This window comes from Taeniopygia guttata, chromosome 4A, assembly GCF_048771995.1.
Source record: "Taeniopygia guttata chromosome 4A, bTaeGut7.mat, whole genome shotgun sequence".
Classification (NCBI taxonomy): Eukaryota; Metazoa; Chordata; class Aves; order Passeriformes; family Estrildidae; genus Taeniopygia; species Taeniopygia guttata.
In genome coordinates this window covers 10,478,168-10,496,128 of record NC_133029.1, presented here as the reverse complement: position 1 = coordinate 10,496,128, position 17,961 = coordinate 10,478,168, and the positions used below count along the sequence as shown (strand labels likewise).

General features: G+C 36.5%; 1 protein-coding gene across 18 annotated transcripts in view; it reads left to right on the top strand.

The window, feature by feature from the left end:
* The window catches only part of TENM1 (teneurin transmembrane protein 1), an 873,984-nt gene that overhangs the window by 146,988 nt on the left and 709,035 nt on the right, over nucleotides 1-17,961 (top strand). For 2 of the 18 annotated variants that reach the window (XM_072929130.1, XM_072929131.1), the window contains exon 2: nucleotides 1,686-1,749. The exons of the other annotated variants lie outside the window; for them this stretch is intronic. The gene's annotated coding sequence lies outside the window, so the exon portion shown is untranslated. The remainder of the gene's footprint in view (nucleotides 1-1,685; nucleotides 1,750-17,961) is intronic. 18 annotated transcript variants of the gene reach the window in all.

The window sequence follows — 17,961 nt, the reverse complement described above, 5'->3', positions numbered from 1 at the left end:
AGCACATTTCAAGGGTGGAATAAGGGTTTCAGTTTTATGGTATTACTGCATAAATCTATATACCTGTAAATGACAGGCTCAATATATTGAGGTCTTCTCCTTATTTGTGATACTTGGTTTCTTTTTGTCATGAAGTGATGGAAAAAGAGAGGCAGGATCATAATCATATTCATTATGATGAGATGTCTGACAGCTCTGTGAATCTACAAGTAGCTTTCAAAATCCAGAGAAATGATTTCCCATTTCTTTGCACAAACAGTTTTGATATGGGATTCAGAGCTCCTGATTTGTGTAACTGAGCATTGTACAAGCCCAGACTGCAGAAATGGATAGAGCAGAGGAAACCCCATCCCAGCACTGTCTTACCTGTCTTGCAACCATGTGAATCAAACAAACTCTTGTTCCTAATAAAAATGTGAAGATGCCTGTTATGAACGTGAAATTTCTACAGGAATTTCAGATTGCTTTTATCATCTAAATAGCTGTTAAAATGCCACAGGGGCTGGAAGTTTATCAAGTACTGCAGCAAGCAGCAATGCAGCAGTAGTGGCAGAGTGCTCAGATTTGGCCAGTGGTGCAAATAGACACAGCTGTTCCTTCCACCATAATTGTCCCTCTGTTAGTGACATGTGGATCCTTCCCCTGCATGATTGTAGGAATTACTTCACCTGCAATTATTTCTTTGCATGCTCCCATGAGCATTTTGTTGGCATCCTTTCTTTCCATACACTGCTGACTTCTGTGAATGTTTGCTGCAAAATATTTAATAATGTGTTTTATCGTCAGTATTATTTATTTATCCAGTTTGATGAAATGCTTTTTCTTTTTGCTATGAAAGGAAATAAGATTTTTTTTTTTTTATCACTGCTTCCCCCAAAATAAGGCTTTTCAATCACACTGTATGTATCTTGTTCTTTGTCTGGCCAATATTTTATATCTGACAGAAACCTGGAAGAATCAAATTTTCAAGCTCTGAATACAGGTTTCTGAGTGGAGGAGAAAGACCCTATTAATATCTAAACCTATTAACCCCAGAGCTAATTAGCATTCCTTTATTAAACATCAGGACCTTCCCATGGAGATTTGTAAACCAGGCTTCATTAGTTCTGCTGCTCACACATCTACTTGTTTACCTCTGGTAACAAGGAAAGGAACCTTCTTCAGGAGTGGAAAACAATAACTTGCAGACAAAACAGCCAGGAAATTATTTGAATTAATGATGAAAGATGAATGAGAGGTTTTCTCTCTGGATCAGAGTTCTGTTATGTTTAATTATGAAATTGTCATGATAGTCATGATGTTGATTTGGGTATTTCATATTACTAGGCTCAGTAAATAACTAGAACATAGGAAATAATCTCAAACCCAAGGAAATCTAAGTCTGGAGTTCAGAGGTAAACTCCTTGATGTCATTTAATATAAATGGGAAATCTATTCCACCAAATTTAATCTAAAGGTCAGTCACATCAGAGAGTTAAATAGAAAAGCAATCCAGATGTATCCCTGCCTATTCTGAATTAGAAGTGTCATTTATATAGTAAATTATCTAGAATGTTTGAAATTCCAATGACAATTCTGTCCTTTTCTAAATAATCACGTATTTATGCAGAAGTTAAAAAAAGTCTCACTTGTTCATGGTATCCGTTGTATAAACTTATTCTGAGTTCAGTTTTCTTTTCTTACAGCAAATATCTTCTAGCCTGAAGCCTCCCTTCATAGCCCTAGTTTCTCTTGTCAGTCACTATAAATGTGAGTATCCTGTCTTGAGCTTCGAGATTTTCAGGTTATCCCTATTTTTAGATTATTTTGGAAGCTTATAAATATATCTCAGATAATGCAGAACAAGCATTTCTCAGCCTTTTCCACTTGGAAGGAAGGACTGTATTTCAATTTCCTGATTTAGTACATACCAATTTTTTCAAGAGATTACAACTAAGTTTTTATCAGCACGTAAAATGTTTAATCCTATTCTACCCTAGCCATGTTGATTTTTTTACTGGGCAAAAGGGATGTGAAATGTTTCCAGAAACATGAGAATACATTAAATTTGTATGGGTCACATAAAATTATCACACATTATACAAAAGTATCTTGTGAAGAACCCAAACCACACTGATAAGTTTGAGATGAAGAAGAAATGGAGTTTGTTCAAGGACACTTGAAAGCTTATAGAATTCTTTTTGAACCTTGAGTGTAAAAAATTACTGGTGAATTTAGGTTGAAGCATGGTCCAAGTATTAAATCAAAAGATTTGCTGCAATTCCCATTGAACCCACAGCCATTCTGTGACTTGTCACTTAAGAAACATTGTTATACCAAATAAAACACAGCTTGTACCTTCTGAGTGATGAGGATAAGGATGATTCAGCTAGCAGGGATATTGCCTCCTTGGGCTTTATTCAGCATCTGGCACACTGAGCTGCCCTGAGAAATCACACAGGCACAGGAAGCCTGACCTGCTTTTCCTTTCTTTTTGGCGAGCTTATTACTTCAGTGAGGGGTTTTTATCCAAGGCATTTTAGCTTTCATTGTTACACTGAGGCAGATAATACTTTGTGGGCATCTGTGTGTGAGAAGATTGATCTGACTGCTTTCGGGTTCTAGGTACTTAGCATTACAAAATGTTTCTGCTTCAGTTTTTCACTGGGTTGTAAGACTACCACTTCTGAAAAGTTTCTTAGTGACTTTCATATTTCTGTGTTAGGATGTATTTTAACTATTAATAGATTAGGACTTTAGCACAGAAAAAGTTGTAGACCCATAACTCAAAGAGATGAGGCAGTCTTTGTGTCTCACATGTCACTTCAGTCAAACCACCCCTTTGTCTGAAATACTGTAATACTGAAATGTTGTAATAATTTTCCTTTCTTCCCTCTAGGAAATATTAAGATTTTATTTTATTCTGTAAGAAACATTTGTTGCACTAATTCATTATTGGGAGGAGATATAAACACTTTCAGAAAGGGAAAAATCGTATATTTTGCTCCCATAGACAATAGTACATCAGCAAATGTGAATGTCTGACCATACAGATATTCTGTAAGATATATATTATCTTCATTGCTCCTCTGTCAGAGTGAAAAATGTTTAATATAGTCTTTTCAAGGCATGAAAACAATTTGGGATTTGCTTTCCTTTGAAGATATCTTTGAAGACACAGCATTTAATAAAACAGTGAAATACTTGATTTTTCCTGAAAGCTTATCTACTTTTTCTTGCCAGTGAAAATGAAACTTTAACATTGTAACTGGTATTTTACTACTGAACCTGTGTTTGGGGAATGCAGCACTTTTGCAGGTTGGAGACAAAGGAGCTTTTTGTTCTCAGCAGTTCTGAATTTACTTGGACTTTCCTAAGTGCATACTACAGTAATCAGAGGCAGCTTGTTGGAATTGGTCTTGGATAATAATTTTAGTGTGTGTTTGAATATTTCATTTTCTTCTGATTTATGATGACTTCATTTACCTAAGCAATTTCAATAATTTGGAAGTTGTGTCTTTAATGACTCTTACAGTTAAATGGAAGTCTTGACAGAGAGTAGGGAGGGAAGCCTTTATTTGTGCTTTGTCATCTATAAAAAAATCCATTAGTGATTTGCAGTGAAATGTTGATCCAGTATTTTGCTAGCGGAAAATGGGATCTAGCAAGATGTATATTGTGGATTGAACTCTTACATTTTGCAGTGCTTAAATTTATAGAACTTTTCATAATTAACTAAATGTTATTTTGCTGCCATTAGCCTATGCTCAGCCAGGAGAAGTTGAGAAACATGGCATTTGTTGTCTACTTGCATGAAATTCTTCTCTGGTAGCACCTTAGGATTTACACTGATAAGTGTAATTATTTGCAGTTAGTATAGGATTCATTTTCTCTTCTTATTTACCTTAGTCTTCAGGTTTTTTGTTATACACATTGATGAGGTTGTACACCCCTTACCTTGAAAATACATTTATATCCACATTACTCAAGGGATTCTTGTTCCCATGTCTGAGTATAGAGATTAAATATAATTTCAGCATATAAACCAACAACTTTTACAAGTTGTTTTTGTGATCATCCCTTCTTTTGCCCAGACCATCTAATTTTTTTGTTGTAAAATGGTCTGCTGTCCTGTTGATGATCTCAGAGAGCATTGATCAGTATAACAGCTGTGAACTGTTATAGCATTGATTCTACCCTTTGAGAATCATCTGAGGTATTTGCTTGTTCTAATCCCATAATCCTATCCCATATTTGCCAGTATTAGGCATTACATCATATAATATCATTAAATGGTGCTTGAACATTTATTAAATTAACATATTTAAAACATAATTGAATTACTGGGCGTTTTGTGCTCTAAATAATGTCCTATTGCACATTTTTGTACTCTTGAAGGTTCATCTTGCATCCCTCATACCTCTGAACAGCCCTATGCTCTTTTCTAGCTCATGGAGTGCAGACAAGGACCGTGGTGAAGTGAGTGGCTCTAAGATAAAGTTGTGACTGTTGAAATCAGAAGTTTCCACTGCACTCACTGAGTCTAGAGTTCCATCCAGTGTGATGCAAGGGTTTGTTCTTGAGGAAACCATGGAGTCAAAACACATATTTTAAGCTACTTTGGGTTTGTTTTATAAGGCATGTGTTTTGTGGGTATTTTGCTCATTCCAAACTCATGTTGTTTGCTACTGTGAAGGAATTGTGACTTTTTGAAGTTTTCTCGTATTTCATTGCATTCACAGTTCCTCAGAACTCCTGCATGTTTCCTGTTACAGAAGGCACCTGGCCTGTACTTACCATTTTGCATCTGGCTGTAAAGTGATGGAACATGGACACCCAGCATTGCCACAGGTGCATCACAGAGAGGATTGATGGCAATCACAGGGAGGGCAGGGCTTGAGTCTGAAAATATGTGAAACAAGAGTGCCAGTGGTAATTTCACCAGATACAGAATTCTATGTCTTATTTTTGACACTTTAAATGCACACAGTTTGGATTATCTTTATTGGAAATCTCCCGCTAATGTGTCTAGGCTATGAAGAGGTTTGCAGTTATCTGCTTCTGATCTTGCATTAACTTCAGCCATGTTACATAGCTATTAGTTTTTTCCTTGACTATACAAGAATTTCTACAATTATTATTTTTCTGAAAAACTGATAATTGCCTTAAATGTGATTTTTTTTTAATGTCCTAAGAAAGAAACAGCGATGACTGAAGGTGTAATTGGTTACTATGAGTGATAATTCTCTTTTCTATCCTGTGTTGATGGATGTGGAACAACAGAGAGATAAAAATAGTAACTCATGTAAAACTTTAGAAGGCAAATCAGATTTTTTCCCAGTAGAGTTACTACAATATATGTGTGCTTGGTACTAGAGTTAATAAACTCTTGGGACTTCCATCCTAGAGAATAGTGGATACTTTGTTTGTTTTCTCTCCCTGATCACTATGGGAATTCAAGAGAGTAAATATAAATACCAGATATCAATCACCTTTTATAAAACTTAAACACTTGATCTGCTTTTAAAATATGGTATTTAAATGTCTTTCTGCCAGTGGTTTAACACTTTATTTATCTAAATTGCTCAATAACAACACTTTTAATTACATCTAATGTTTTACAAAGTTCAAACACATAAATCTAGATATTGGCACTCACAAAAACAGAGAATGAATAAAACCTGCTGAGTTTCTTTGACCTGTCAGATACGTGCATTTAGCAGTACTGCTGCACAGCTCACTGCGCTCATGACACCATGCCCGTGTTCTTGGATTTCTCTCCTGCTCTTTAACAGCAACGTCTGCTTCAGATGTGGCTGTAAACCTTGTCACTGCTCTCTGCTGGGACCTTTTGAAGAGCAGAGCATTCACCAGCACATCTCCTCTCCCCGTCTCTCTGGCTGTCCCACCCTGTGCTGCTCATGTGCCCCTGCCCCTCTTACCTGACGCTGCTTTCTAGGGGTGGGAAGTGCATTCTAATGACTTGTTCATTCCTAACCTCAATCATTTTAACACTGAGTGACTCAAACCTTGAGACTTCCTCTCATCTAGTCTTGCTGTAGGAGAGGAGAAAAAAACTGAACTTGCAAATGGTGTGAGATGCACAGTTCCCAAAGGGTGGCACTGATTCATGTGTATTGTGTTTATACCAATAGGCTGATGATTTTATGTATTTCTGTGTGTATCATGAGTATTAGACATAATATTAGAGATATGTCCTACTTGATAACATTTCAGAGCTATGTTCAAAATAAAAGAACAAGATCCCTCTGTTTTTCAGGGCTCTAACATCTAAAACAAAATGTTGAGAAGTCCACTACTTGAATCTGCTTCTTGATTTTGTTCCACAGCAGCTGCCTGAGCACACACACTTGTCTGTATCTTCCACGGTGCTCTGACATGGCCTCTCAGCTGCTGAATTCTCTTCCTGCCACTTTCCAAGTGGAAAGTAATCCCCCTGATCCTCCATCTCACCTTCCCTAAGTTCCTACTTCATGAGAAAGAAATTACCTGTGTGTCTTAGGCATAGTGTGCTGTCAGGGGTACCAGGAAAGAAACAAGAAGAAAAGGAGTGGAAAATTCACTCTTCAAAGACAAAAACAAACAAACAAACAAAATCTGTGTATAAAATCTTACTGACATAAAGATTATTCAATGCAAGTTTTCACAGCCCTTTACAGTGATTCAGAGGCAGAAGGTAATATAAGAACTGTGGTGATGTTTGGCATCCAGGAAAAAAGGCTGAGCTACCTACTGATCAAATTAGAGACAGCAGTCATGAACTTGAGGAATGGCAGCAGGGAAACCTGCACCACCAACAAATATTTCAAAATACTAGCCTTGGGATTTAGGATGGTTTCATCTAGCTACATATATTTTGAGCAGCCACTTCTTATTCTATAGTAAAATTAAGGTTACTTCTTATGTACTACCAATAAATTATGGGTTTTATTGAAATTAGTGGTATATTTTCCATGTATGAGATAGGATTTTACTTATTCACTTTAAGGAAAATTAGCTAGCACCTTTAGTTTTACATTATATTGCACAAGTGACAGTTTCTTATAATTGATCCATGGGTAGTTTTCTAAGTCCAGTATTCTGTGAAAAGGCAGTTTATGCAGAGATGGTTGAAAGAGGTCAAATTGCTTCACTTAGTCTTGTTTTCTTCAGGTATTCAGCAATGAGTACATATTGACAGACTTAATTGCAGTTACTTCAAAAGCTAGAGGCTACTTATTTTGCCAAAGATTTTCCATATAAACATGACATTAATAATGTGTGTTTTAATTAAGTTGCAGATAGCTTTTTAGTAGGCTATTTGCTAAAACTGACAAGAAGAAAAGCAATAATGGTTGAGCTGACAGAAATAGAATTTGTGAAAAGAATGAAGTGTTTACCACTATGTTTTATTTAACACAAATAATAATAGTGAAGAGCATTTCAGACTTTGATAGTAGCAATGTGTCAGTGGAGCACACTGAAGTAAGTCTTCCAAAGGCAATTCTTTTTGGAGGCCAAAGTTAATGAGTGGCAGATTTCAGATCCTTCCTGGAAAAGGTTTGGGGTTTTTTATGTGTGAAGTGGGCCCGTGGTCATGCTCGTTAATATGTGGCTATTGATTTTCCTATCATGTCATGCAGTGTGCACGGTCATAACAGTCCTGATGTAATGATGAATTCCATTTCCTAATTCTGTCTGGCTCATGCTTGCAGTAATCACTGTCAGTCCTTGTCAGGGCACTGCTCGTCCTGCCCCATCTGCTGCTGAAGGATGGCCGGGCTTGTTACATTGTGGGGGTTTTCCATATTTCTCTATGGGAAATACACAATGTTTATATAGGGATCACTCTGCACTCTTTGTGACAGCTATATCGGTGGGTTTTGGCCTCCTCTGTAGGTTCTAAGTTGATGACACCTGTGTTGGAAGGGTTTAAGGAGACATATGGACCTTTCTGCTCTGAAAATCTATTGCAAGATTGCCAGTGTGCAGCTCACCTCTCTGGGGATGGGCAGCAGTTAAAGCACTCAATGTGCAGGGTTAAGGATGGTTCCAGGAATAACCACTCTTCACAACAGGTGGATAGAGGGAGGAAATGCACCTTTATGCCTTTAGTGCTCTGTAGTGTCCTTCAGGCTCTGCCTCAGCATCCCGCCAGTGTTTGAAGCTCCTTTATTTAAGTGTTTTTCCTACAAATCATTATCTACTAAGTCCAATCAGGTTTTTTGAGCTCAATTAATGCCAGTTGGAAAATCAACAGAAAACAGAAGAAAAACGCTCTGCATTTAGAAATCATTATTGTTATATTTTTGAAGCTCTTTTTAATATGCTTTAGCATTTGGACCTCACAAAATGAATTAGGCTGTGACAGCCCACCCACAGTCTCTGTTATCAGAAGCAATTGCAAGGCTTTTCTTCTTTTCTTTCCTTTTTTCCTTTTTTTATTTTCTTACTTGTGAGAGATTAAGCAGCATTTGGAGGTGGAAGTGGAGATCATCTCTACAGTTCTTGAGGACTTGAAAAGCATTTAGGAAAGAATAGTCAGGGACTTGGATGCCTTGCTTTACCATGACATTCTGTTGATTCATTTAGTATCAAAGAATGAATGAGTTTGTAATTAAATAGATTCAAAGGTTTGAAGAATTTTTGTGTATTCATTAAATTTCTTCTGGCTTTCAGTAGGGATTATAGATGCAATTCTGTACATTACTAAAGTTAAATAAAACATATTAGGCCAAAGACATGAATTAAAGGAATCCTCTTTTTGTTGTTGTTGTTGTTTTTCCTGTAGTGAGATAATTAACGTAATGAGTTGACTGGGCATTTCTTCCACATTGTATCCTAGGGAAATGGATAGTGTTTTATAGTGGGAGAAAAAAGCTATTCTCAAAGCTATAGTATGGGGGGTCTAAATAATAAAAGAAAGAATCTAAACTTAGAATTTAAAAAAAAATTAACTTAAAGTGTAATTTATTTTCATTAGAAGATGTTACCTATCCTTCAAGCCTGAGTGGATATAATTACCATAATATAAATCTCTTGACAAATAGTGCCCTAAGGCAGCATGACACTAATAATTGTTCAATTAAAGACTTTTAGCTTTTCAAATGGCCAGTCATCATTATGCACCTCGTTAATAGAAATAAAGGCATAGTTTAAATGCATAGGAAAAATATTATTCTTTGAAGATGAGTTTCTCTTTACATTTAATATCTTTTGTAATTACCGCTAATAATTTCTAGTAATCATTATTTAATTCTCTTTAATGATAATTGCACTCTAATCTGATTGTTTACTGAAAAAAGGAGGAATTTAATATTTGTGCATTAAATTTCAAATAATATGTGATATATTTACCCTTTCAATTTTTTTTTCATTCTACCTCCATAGCTTCAGGGTATTTTAAATGTTTCTAACATATTAAATTTATTCTCTGAGCCAACTCAATCATCAAATGGGTAAACATTATACTGCTGATCTCAACCTCAATTCTTGATTCTCAGTCATGCAATTTAAAGGTACTGAAAGTGAGCTGCAATTGGTGATTGATAACTCCAATAGGTTAGGAAAATTCTTGGAAGACAGAGACAATTGTTGAAGGTGAAATGGGAAATCACAGCTATTCTTTACAAGGTTGTTCCTCTTCTAGTACAGCATGAGGGTGTGAGAGGGAAGAGAGCTGGGGCTCTCCTCCTCTAAGAATATTTGCTTGGAGAAGCCAGGAGGCTCATTGTTACCAAAATGGCCACCACAGAAAATGGCAAATAAACATTTCACTCATTGCAAACAGCAATCAGCCTCAGTGTTACTCACCCTATTCCACTACACTAATTAGAATGTGTTACTGTGCTTAGATCACCATAAATATATATAATACTATGTATTATCAGATTAATTAAAATGCCCCCTCCCCAGAGAGTTTGGACTGGTGATTTCATCTGGAAGTGCAAACTGCTTCTCTTGCTGCATGCTCTGCCTTTTGAGTGTTCCCATATTTATCAGCACATAGTCACGAGGGAAAACAGCAGATATTTTTTTCTGAAAATACTAGAGATAAAATGTTCTGTTTGACATTATTCCTACTGAGGTAGGTTTATCTGAGAGAAGTCTGAGAAATTATTTCCTTGAATTGTCTGCTGTTATTGTATTTAAAAACAAAGTATACTTGATTTCTCAGCAACCTGACATGGATAATTTGAACACCAGATAAATTTTATATTATAATTAAGCCTAGAATTACATTTTTCTTTTGATGATATTGTGTATTTGTTTGGTTTTTTTTAAATGTATCTATGTATATACACATATATCTTTTGTATATTTATATTTTTTAATGTATCTATGACTTTTGACTTGTTACAGTTCTTTGCTCTTTAAGTAAATTTTGGAACATTTAAATGCTACAATTGAATGTTTTCGATTCCTGTGAAAAATGGAGGTCTCAGGGTACATTTTTCAGTGTATACAGAAAGGCTTTGCAATGTCAGTATATATTAACAATATTGAGGCTGTGCTCCTTACTGAACTGGGCTAGAAAGCTTCCAAAAGATCACAGCCATAATCCAGGCCTGCATTAGTAACTCAGGACCTCATTCTCACTTTCAGAAGCCACCCATCTACAGACTGGTTAAGGGTGAAGACAATGTCTGCTCAGAGCTGGAAACACAGCACTGGAAGCCATTTATAATATTAGACCTTTCTTTAAAAGGTTTGAGATCCACTTTGAAACAGAGTGATATTTCTGTGTAAAATCAATACAGCCATCATGAATTCATCTAACGTTCAAATTTTTGCATTTCAGACATATTTTCAAAATTATCTCCTAACTCTTTTGTAATAATTCACATTGATTGTGTGCACTTGACCAGAGTAAAAGCAAAAAAAAAGCAGACTTCACTGCTGCTACAGTCAGCATATACATTAATTACAGCTTCACCTGGTTTGGTTTTTCTTTGCTTTTATAATACGTGTTAATTTCAAAATTAGAATTCTGAGCTGTCTTAAACTTTGAGACCTGTTTAAGATTAGAATGAGGGATGAAGAGTTCCACTGAGCAAAATTACACAAAATAAACCTGTGGTACATGGGTGTGTGCTTATTTCATGTCTTGCAAAAGCACAAAGTAAAAATTAGGCTTGCTGATTCAAGAAGGACTCAATTCCAGTTTGCACATGTGTAAGGTGTATTTAGAGAGATGGTAGTTTTGGGGTTTGCATTCTGGTCATTCTGCAAGTTTTAGTGCCAATTTGTTTATATTGTTTGATAAGACCAAAGATTGAGTCAGGGTCTTGTCCAGACCCTTTGAATGTGACTATGATTTTTCAGAGCCCAAGGATTAAGACTGTGGTCAGCCCTTTATGGGAATACAGGAAAATGAGGAGAGGTGTTCCAAGGCTCTTGCCCATCAACCATTGTCCAAATTTTCCCAGGAAATTTGTCTGCATATGTGCTTTGTTAGCAACAACAAAACCATTAATTTAGTTTGTTTAAATATGAAGGAGTACTCTCAAGTTCTTCTGTTATTGTCTCAAATGTCTCACTGATACTACATGAGTTTTACTTCTGTTTATAAAATTTGAGCCTAAGCCTTATCTATTTCTATTTTCATTCAAGCCCAGTTAATATTTACAATGATTTTCATGTAAATACATGATTACATTTCAGAAAATGAGTCAATTAATATTTCTAGCTTATATTTCTCCCCATGTACATCAACAGGAAGATCAATAACCATGGGTACACACAGAGCCTGAGTATTCTGTGGTAGAAATCAGTCACTGGCATCCTTTCTGCCTTGCAGATCCTAGTGGGAGTTGTACTGATAATGGTGTATCTGATTTTAAGCCCCTTTCTCAGCAAAATCTGCAGTGAACTGAAACTGCCTGATTATTTGAATTCTTTGTCTTTGGCATGTCTTTTTGTTATGAGAAATTTGTACGTCTGTGTGCATCTTGTGTGTCTGAGAATCACTATAGCATGGTACTCACGTTCCTCAGGAGACCTGAACCTCCATGCACACGTAGAAATTGTTGCCACTACAAAAGAAATGTCCTTTAATGCCACCTGATCCTGCTTGTTAGACACTTGTGCCCTGAGGGTGTTTTTGTCCATTGTGGTGCTGGGACTAACTTCATAGTATCTTCCATTATAAAGCAAATTTCACATTAGAGGAGCAACTGAGATTTTAGAGCAGAGGCAGTATAAGAACACGATTTTAAATGGTAGCAACGTTCTGACATTATTGGAATACTGAGTATACTGGAGTGACAAGTTAGGAGCTTACTCTGTAATCAACACAGATTACAAAGAACAAAAGAAGGTAAATACAGCTGTTCTCTTGTAAGGTGCTGACTTGAAAAAGAAACGGGTAGCATTAGTAGTTACTATCTAGTTGAAGGTTTCTAAGAATACTAAAAGAAACCAAGTTTCTTTTCAATGAGAAATTGAAAAAAAGTATGAATGACATTAAGAAATAGCATCATATGGCATTTAGCTGTTCCCCTAGCTAAATTTCACAGTCTACCAATGTGCTTGCAAACACCACAGTTCTGTGTTTGCTGGAACTGAAACTTTTTTGGTTCAGAAACTTGTCTCTAAATACTATTACATCCATTTTAAACATCTCATTCAATGTATGTTAATAGTGGTCAGCATTTAAATCATGCATTCTGTGGTTATTATGTATAAATCAGATATCAAATATTGTCATCAAAATTACTTTAAAATATGATTATTGTATTCTGCTACAAACTTCCCAGTGGTCCTCAGGACTTGCCTGAAGGCAACTTTGCAGAATAAGCTAAAGTATTACAGTAGAAGGCACTGCTTTTTAGAATAGCTCCAAAGAAACACTGCTGGGTCATCACATTCAGTTCTGTGTAAGTGTATTATTAATGCTGCCAGACCTCATGGAAGAGACACTCAGCCAAGGATGCTCAGCCATCATTCTGTTGGATGCGATGGAGCCTGACAACAGACCAGTCACAAAATTGCAGGATGGTTTGGGGTGGGAAAGATCTTAAAGATCATCTTGCTCCAATCCCCCTGCCATGTGCAGGGGCACCTTCCACTGGACCAGGTTGTTCAAAGCCCCATCCAACCTGGCCTTCATAGACAGAACAAGAGCAATTGGTGCTGGTTGGAGTTAACGCTGTCTGTGGCTGCATTAGAGTGACATCAGCATCTCTTTCCTGTTCATTCATCTTGGTTAATCCTCCAAAATGAGGATAGTCTGTGCACATGTAAATATGCTACCACTAAGAAAGCTTTGGGATCTCTTTAGAATCGATATCTCACAATTATCTGATTTAGCTTGCTCGGGCAAGAAGCAACTTGCAGTCCTCTGTGCAGGATACTCTTCAAAGCTTGCTGGTTTAAGGACTGACTTAATGGCTCTTTGCACTTTTTTCAAAGCAATGTAGGGACAAGTCACTCAATGACCAACTTGAGAGCTTGAATAAAGATGAATCTGAGAAATATCCCACAGTATGCATTGACTTATATTGCAGCAGAGAAGTGTTTTATTTAATCTCTCACTATTGCCTCATATGAGGATTTATACTGTTGAGTTTATCCCTTGTGATATTTGAAGCATATATCTCCCCAGACATCACTGTCTCACTGTCCTTCCTGCAACTCATTCTAGAACATGTCTTTGAGAAGTCAGAGAAATCTGTTTCAAAAGACAAAATGTTTTATGCTACAGTGAAAAAACCTCTTGTTTGAGCCTCATTGGTGCCTCATTCTGAAGCACATTTCTCATTGAAAAGTCTAAGCACTTGCTTCCATCTCTCCTGCACTGAGATGTTTTGCAGCACTAATTACATCATCTTGTAATGATTTCATTCCAATGTGCTGTTGAGTTACACTGTGTCATGCATGTTGTTTATAGTTTTCTCCACAAAATGCTCTGGTTTAGGTGCTCTTGCTGCAGTTCTCTTTTGACATCCATTGTGTAACAGAATCCATTCCATTGTTTTTCAGAGCTGCAAAGAAACCCGGGTTTGCTTCACACTCCTCCTGTTCAGAGCTGTGTGCAAATAAGAGAAGCAGAATTTGACCTTAGATTCCAGTGGCCAGTATGATCCACACACCATTAGGATTTATATAAAGTTCTGTTCCACATGGCAGGCTTCCATACATAGCATATACTTTTTAAAGCCAGAGTGCAGAGGATGAAGACAGATAAAGAATTGGGTTTTGAAATAGAAGGAACAGAGTGCTTGTGAATCAACTCATTCAGGACATTAAAGCGCAGAGAGAATAGTGTTCTATTAGGAGTTACTTGTTATCCCCATTTCTAACCTATATAAATGGTTCAGGGGGCAGAATACAAACATGAAGCAGCAAATCTGCTGATTATTCCAAGTTTGAGGGAGCAATGAATGCAAGGTTTAACCAAAGATGAGATGAAAAAGAACTGTTAATCACTTTTTAATTAGGCTTGTGAGGTTTCAAAAAATCTACCATTGGCTAATGAGAAGTAACATATACCATGTGAAAATAATAAACATATGCTGTAGGAATGGTAAAAGAAGTCAGACGGGGTATTGCAGGATAAGGAAAATCTTTTTCTTTATGTGCATCTTATGGCATATTTTGGCATATGCTAGATTTTCAGTGGGTGATTTTGTAATACGTTAATTCCATATATATTTTTTTTCATGTCATTACATAAGAAGTGCTTTCTATTCTAGTCATTCTTTTCTACCTTCATGGTAATTATTTACTGTGAAGGAATTTCTCTGAACTTGAATGCAAGTTCTGTGCTATTGCATGGATGTGTGATAACTGTGTCTATGAGTAGCAGATTACTGTAATTGCATATTTGTACTGTATGCTGGAATCTGTTCTTGTATGCATTGAGTACCACCTGCATGTGCAGGATGATCTTGTGTGAATGTGAGGGATCACACAATGAGCAACTACTGTGAGCTGAGAATGAGGAACACTGAGGTTTTGGTCAAGAGTTCACAGTCTGAGACTTTGCTTGCCTTATTACTACCAGGATTTTTTTATCTGTTTACTGTGATGCCAAAAAAATAAATTAGATCAATATTTAAAATATTTCATGATCAGGTTGAAACCTTGATGAGGCATATGAAAAAATTAATTTTGTTTTTGTGCTTAGTGTTTTCACAGTTAAAACAACCTAGATATTACTTCATTCTCTGAGAGTTTAATTGAACAAATATTCAACAACAGTTTCATATGCTCACTAGTCCTTTGGTTTTTGGTGATTAAGACCAAAAGTGATGTGCTTTTTAGTAAATACCATTCAAACCAGTTACATTGATAAGTGAGAATGTATTTGGGATGAAAATACATATATTTTCATCCCAAATACATGCCCACTTATCTGATAATATATACTTAGGAGATCTCATTCTGTTAATTAGCACTAAATTTACTTTCTGTGGGTATTAATAGCAGCATAAACCTATATGCATTATTTTAAGTATTTAATCTTAGAAGCACCTTAAAAACTCTACATTTAGCTCTGAGTGACGCCACAAATGTCTTACAACATTTGGTGCTCAAATATCCTCATTGCCCCATTACAAACACTTCAGGTAAACAAATTAATGCTCTATCATTACTTTACATGTGCCATTATAAAAACACACACTGTCATTTTGCTGAAAGTTAAACCATTCTGACTTTATATGCACTAATATCTGTAATAGAAATGACGGATTTTTTTTTAGCCAGACCTATCAAGATATACGAACACACATGAAAACATCACCAAAAAAAAAAAAAAAAAAAAAAAAAGAACATTTTAAACTCTATAAAAATAGCAAAATGAGAAAAAGGTTGAAAAACTTGATCTTTTTTCTCTATCACCGTCCAGAATGGAAATATAGTAGAATAACTGGACTGTGCTTAGCTCCAGAATTGCAAAATCTCTTTGCTGTGATGTTAAGGTTAAAGTTAGGGATGTGTTAAAGATTAGTGTTGAAGACTATAGAGTGACAAAGGGTACATTTGTTTCTGGATGTTGTAGGATTTAGTGTGAAGAAGGTGGTTTAGGTGGGGATAAAAGGCTTACAATGAGGGTGGGTGAGAAAGAGAAAATTCATTTCTAGAGTAAATTTGGAGTTAATGATGAAATAGGGACCGGCCTTTGAGAAAGCAGTGCTTGAGCAGCTAAGATTATTCCTGGATCTCAGAAGGCTTAAAGGCATAGAAGCCTGCAGTAAATTGAGATCCTCAATCTCTTTTTCCCAAATCACCTCTAATTCTAGATGTAGCCACAGTCCAGTGGATATATGTTTGCTTGAAGGTAGCTGCAAACAATCTGGCCCACCCACACCAGCATCCATTTTAGTTCTGGCTGCTTTTTGAGATACAGCAATAAATGTTTGTCCTCCTTAGTGAATTCCAACCTATTTCACACTCTAGCTGTGAGTGTTGCTCTGTCTACTGAGAAATAACAATCACATATTTTTTACTGCTGCCACACTCCATGTTAGTCCGGCAGCCTTGCAAGATCAAGGAATATATCAAGATCTTGTGTTTCTTTCCTGAGTCCTAGATAAATGTGTAGTCCAAGAATACCTTGTAGAATCCTTTGAAAGGAAAGATCAGGTAATACCTGTTATGGTCTACATTTTAGGACAGAAATAAGATAAAATCCAGTGGTGATAGTATTGGAGAACTTATGGTTAATGGTTGGGTAAATATCCCCAAGGTCAAATAAACTCAGGATCCTTTAGACTGATTTTAGGATTAGTGCTTGTAGTGTAGCTTCCAGCTGGTTGCAGTGGAGATGAATAGACCCTTGTGACCCCAGGACATGCAAGGAAGCCTTGTTTTATATTTGCCTGGTTTTATATTTTAGTGACATTAGGTGTTGGAATAGAAAAGGTGAAGGTAGTGGTGACAGATCTTGGGGCTGAGATCAAAACTTCTCTGTGGTCTCTAGTGTTTCTTGACAAGTTCTGTTGACCAAAAGGGATCTCTGATGTTAGAGCTTTGAATTGCAGAGCAAAAGTTTCATCAATTTATCCTTCAAGGTTCACAAGTCTGGGATAATGCCTGTGGCTGGAATCCATTGCCTTGGTGTGAAACTAGAGCTGGGATTGAGAGCAAAGAACCAGATGTCCATGGGATAAATTCAAGTCCAGTGTAAGCCTCAGGTGTGCATCCAATGTGATTGTCCAGGATTGCAGAGCCTGGCCAGAAAGTTTTGAAGGGAGAAGGGGTAACTGATGCTGTCAGCTTCAGACCAATGCATTCTTTTTGTAGTGTGTCCTCAGATGATTTAGCTGTTGAGTTGGTGTTGGCCTGTAACATATTATCTGTGCTGAATATACTTTGGTTATAAAAATGCAAAATTTTTCTTTGAGATTCTAGAAGTCTTGCTGGGGTGAAATGCCAGCAGAGAAAAAGAGTTTATCAGTTGTTTCAGAGTAGGCTAGGATTAGATTTAGAATAAATCTCAGGTAATCTGAGGGCTCAGACAGGCTTACTGATTTTCAGTGAGGGAGAATATTATTAACAGTAAAGGTTTATGGTAAATTCAGGCTAAGTATGGTTTTCCAGGCTTGACTAGGGGTGAAGGATTTTGTATTGTTAGGGCCAAAAATGAAATCTTACCACTAAGTCATACAAGTCTTATGCAGTAAAGAAAAAGGGCAAATGGCTTGGATTTTGTTCAGTTGTAAATTCCTGATCTCATTTAGAATGTGGCTGGCTCTTGGGGTTAGAATTTGGGTCTCCAGGGACAAGAAAACTAAACATACTGTTACATGCCTGCAACATTGAGCAGATTGAAGACCGAGGCTGAGAAGCAGAGATTTTGTTGTGTAAATAAAATGGTCATCACTTTTTCTGAGCTGATAGAAAAAGCACCAAAACCCAGATTTCTTTATGTATATGAAATTAAAGGTGTAAACTGTCACATGTCACCAAGATTCCTTTTAGGACCTGTAATAGTCATATCCTTTGTTAACCAGATAAAGAAAATGCCAATGCAAT